Source organism: Triticum dicoccoides, chromosome 7A, assembly GCF_002162155.2.
Source record: "Triticum dicoccoides isolate Atlit2015 ecotype Zavitan chromosome 7A, WEW_v2.0, whole genome shotgun sequence".
NCBI classification, from domain to species: Eukaryota; Viridiplantae; Streptophyta; class Magnoliopsida; order Poales; family Poaceae; genus Triticum; species Triticum dicoccoides.
In genome coordinates, this window is record NC_041392.1 from 12706690 (window position 1) to 12711314 (window position 4625).

General features: G+C 53.6%; 1 pseudogene; it reads right to left on the minus strand.

Annotated features, from left to right (window-relative positions):
* The window catches only part of LOC119332848, a 4940-nt pseudogene extending 875 nt beyond the window's left edge, over positions 1–4065 (minus strand).
* Between the last annotated feature and the right edge of the window lie 560 nt (positions 4066–4625).

Below are 4625 nucleotides of genomic sequence, written 5' to 3' on the forward strand. Positions count from 1 at the left end.
CCCCGACCACACCGCCTCCTCCTTGACCCTGTGCGGCGCCGGCGGCGGTCCCGAGCACGGTTGGCCGCTGCTCTCGCCGGCCCGCGCCCCTGCTGTGTTGGCCGGGCTTCTCTGGCCGGCCCAACCCCGCCCCGGCCCTCCCGTCACCTCCACCACCGGTCCCTGCCTCCAACGCCACCACCGCGACGCCTCTCTGCCCGGTGAGCTAACACTTCTTTTTTTCATTTTTTTTGCATTATTTAGCTACTGTTGGATGTATGAATGGATGCATGGATGGATGTTGGATGTTGTTAGGTTGCTAGATGGATGAATGTTGTATGTGTCTTAGATGGATGGAGGAATCTCGGCAAAACGAATTATTTTGCTACGGTTAGGTTGCTAGATGGATGAATCTCGGCAAAATGAATTATCATAGTTAAGAAAGCAACTTGAGTCACTTAGTTTATAAAATTGTTAACGAAGATTTTATTTTCAGTTTGTGATGTTGTTAAGTAGCTATGTGAGATGTGCTTCAAATTTGGGATATGATAAGTGGTTATTTCATCATGATGATCTTGCTAAATTTTTTTGATGTGTCAATGCTTAATGTGAGGTGATGACCTAAATTGCGATATGATTAGTTCTTCCAAATTTGACAGTTGACAAAATATGATTTTTCTTTATAGTTTAGAGTGTCAATGCTTAATGTGAGGTGATGACCTAAATTTTTTCCACTCGGTGTAATTAACAGGATTTGTGGTGTTCCATCTTCGTGGAGTGATTGTCGACGTTGGAGGTGTTGGTCCACGATCGTCCCTCTGCTTTGATCGACTACATCGGAGGGTGAGCAACAATTCCATGACCTCGTCCCTCTGCTTTGATCGACTACATCGGAGGGTGAGCAACAATTCCATGACCTCGGCAGGTCTATGCCGACGGCCTAGCCGTCGGCTTAGTTTAAAACTATGCCGACGGCTAGGCCGACGGCTAGGCCGTTGGCATAGGCCTGCTCCAGGAGCTCCCAGTGGCTGCCACGTGGCAGGTCTATGCCGATGGTCTAGCCGTCGGCTTAAAACTAAGCCGACAGCTAGGCCATCGACATAGACCCGCCCCAGGGGTGACGCCTGCTCGCCACGTGACACATCTATGCCGACGGCCTAGCCGTCGGCTTAGTTTGAAACTATGCCGACGGCTAGACCGTCGGCATAGACGTGCCACGTGGCGAGCACGCGTTGGTTAGCACTTGACGGCGGCCGCCGTTAGGCGATAACGTTGCCGACGGCCACGACCGTCGGCATAGATGTACGGACACCGTCGGGATAGGTCCTACGCCGACGGCCTTTCTATGCCGACGGCCTTCCTGGCTACGCCGGCGGATATGTTGCCGACGGCCCTATGCCGACCGGGGCCGTCGGCATAGGCCTGTCCCGACGGCCATTCAGGCCTATGCCGACGGCCCTGGCCGTCGGCATAGGGTGCGATTCCAGTAGTGATGCCCCTCCGGATGAGGTCTTCCGGTAGAGCCTCCATGTCGAATCGCCACTGCTGGTCGTAAGCCACAGAGCTGAGCTCCATGGAGTACTCCCCCGGTGCGAAGGTGCCTTCGATGACGCCATTGGCATTGATGAGCAACTCACGAGCATGCGCGTTGATTTCCATGGTGAAGCGGAAGTGCGGGTGCAGCAGGCGGTAGATGGGATGCATCTGGCTGAGCTGCCGGTTGGCGGCGATGATGTAGGGCTCGGTGCAGGCATGCGTCCTCAGCCAGTGGCTGACGAGCTGGTGGACGCCGGCGTCATGAGCCAGGACATGGGCCTTGGCCAGCTGCCACAGCCATGACCCCCTGACGCTGCCGTCGCATCCAGGTGTGAAGACCTGGCGCCACTGTGGCTTGCGCTTGGACTTGGGCCTGGTCAGCTCGATGGCAATCGGCCGGAGCGTGCCATCGTCGGTGAGGAAGAAGAGGGCGCGCGAGCCGTACGAGGTGGTGTCGTCAAGCTTGCGGACCTTGTGTACGTATGGCAGCAGCAAGTCGTGGTAGTCCACCATGAACAACTTCTTGTTAGCGCGGGCCTCCTCAGCTGTCATGACACGTCTGATCTGCTCTTCAATCAGCTCTGCAGTGATCAAGGAGTCTGCCGGGCCGTAGGTTGCCTCGTCCAGCTTGCTCTTGATAGGAAACTCCTGCATGTATAGTTTTCATATCGAAATTAGTAAAACAATCAATGAAGAATTTTCCTTTCCCGGAAAACGAAGGAAAAAAGGCACTGCAGTGGCTAGCTTTTAGAGAAAAGGCAGAGTGCCAGACTTATAAATAAAGCCATGTATAATGGCAACATACCGTGACTAGTTGGATGCTCATTGGGTTCATCCCTGCGATGGTTTGTCTCGCGAATTCCTCGTCTCTGAACCAAGCAAACTTGTCCCCTGCATTTCCAACAAGTCTACTAATTAGGCAACAGCAATTATCGCTCCATTAAGCAAGAATGATGTACGTGTGTGGCCTTAAATGAATCTCTGGTGTACGTACTGTCATGAATCTCGGGAGTTTCAAACTTGAAGACTCTACGTATCTCCTCGAGGAACGCGGCCCCTTCGAGCTTGAAGAGGTGGAGCAGCTCGGTCTCAATCAAATCGATGACCAACCTGAGCTTCCCCCCTTCTGGCTGCACCGGCTGGTTCCTGAAGTTGTCGTCGTACAGTTTGTCAATGGCCGACAAGGAGGGGAAGCTCTGGCTCTTGTGTCGGGCCGTCTTTAGGCCCGTGGTCAAGGCGTGCAGCACTGACATGAACTTCTTTGTTTCGAACGCTCCCGTCTTGCGCTCCGTGAAGGCCTCGTCCCGGGGCACGTAGATGTGGTCCTTGTGACTCCTCTCCTCCGCAAATGGGTCTTTCTTGCTGCGAGGACGGCCCGTGCGGCAGCGTCGTGGGTAGGGGTGCTCCTTGCCACCGAGCACAGGCCGCGTGGTGGGGTTCTTATCGTCGTCTGGGTTGCCTAGGTCATTGTACACGTCATAGTCATAGATGCGGTCATGATCCTTGCGCTCGCCACAGCCATTGCCACGGAGGACCTCGAGCTCGCGCTTGCGCAACCCCACGACGCCCTTGGGCGTCTGCGAAGGAAGGTACGAGCACTGCACCACACACATATATGCATGCTAAATCTATTAAGGGATCAGTGAATTTAAATAAAGGAAAAAGTTAAGGGGGTCAATGAATTTTAAAAAAAGGTTAAGTGATCAATGGTGTTTTCAACTCAAAAAAAAAGGACCCCATTTACGTGTAAACAAAGACTGATAGGATAGTTAATTAATTGACGGACCGCGGGAAAGAAAACACGCTTGTCAAGGCTGCAGTGTGAGGGGTCGATCCAGGAGTTGCAGTGGAACGTGACGGCGGACTCCTCCTGGCCGATGGGGAAGACCTCGATGTCCCCCAGCAACATCTCACTGTGGTGGTAGTTGGTGACCTGCACGGCGCCGATGAGTCCGAACGATGCCGGCACCTTGAAGCTGGCCTCGTACATGTCCCACTCGTCGTCCACTCTACCCGAGTGCTTGACGGCGCCGGAGATGGGTTCCCACTCCTGCCCCGTTTCTGCACAACACACAAACACATATTATCAATCTTGTATGTACATATGCATGCATTAATGTACGTACGAGGGATGTTTGTCACTCACGTGGATCCAACTCGGAGCTGACGAGGTCAACGTGCAACCAAGTTTTTAGGATGAGATCGTACAGGAAATCACGAACGCCCGCTGCCTTCTCATGTGCACTGTCACGGTAGCCTTCATTTCGGTGATCTGCGTGCGGTCCTGGACGTGGACGTCCGGGCGAGCGAGTGGTGGTGGTGCAGCGGCCGGCTCATTATAGTCGGACAAGGTGGTGGTCGTAGTGGTGGTTGTGCTGGTGCTGCTAACCATGGAGACACTTGTGCGGCGGCCATTGCCTGTTTTCCAGCGAGCCTCGGGCACCACGAAACTCCGCCGCCAGGCCGACGACGGGGCGGCACACGCACCGCCTACTAGAGGCTTCGTCGCCGTTATCATTTTGGCTAGCTAGCTAGCAGTCTCGGACAACCAGGGAGATGGAGTGTTAGAGGGCTGAAAGAGTGCAAGTTTCACTGTCCTAAATGGCAGTGATTGATGTGGAAGAGAGTGTGCCCTGGATGTCCTATTTATAGCTAGAGATCGTCCACGTTCCAAATTGTGTGTGTGTGTGTGTGAGAGAGAGAGAGAGAGAGAGAGAGAGAGAGTAAGTGAGAGCGATGGAAGTAGTATTATAGTTAGCGTTTGTTTATCTATTTACGTATCCAGTGGCGGAGCGCATGTAGATCTCAGCTGTAGGTACTACGTAGTACGGACTATCTGGCATTGCATGCATACGGTCCATGCAATATTAAGTACAGTATTATTTTTTGCATGAAAAAAGTCCCCACGGATACGTCTGGTTCTTGGTTTTGGCAGATCCCGCCGAAAAAAAAGGATGCCCGCAGGCGTGGGCCACGATTCCGCTCCAGTCCAGCGGCGAAGGACGGATGCTGGCGACGCCTCTCGCGGCGTCATGCGGAGGCGTGTTCCACGTTCTGCTCCGGCGAGGTCTCCCTGCTAGGCAATGTGGACAAATATTTCTTGAGGGGAA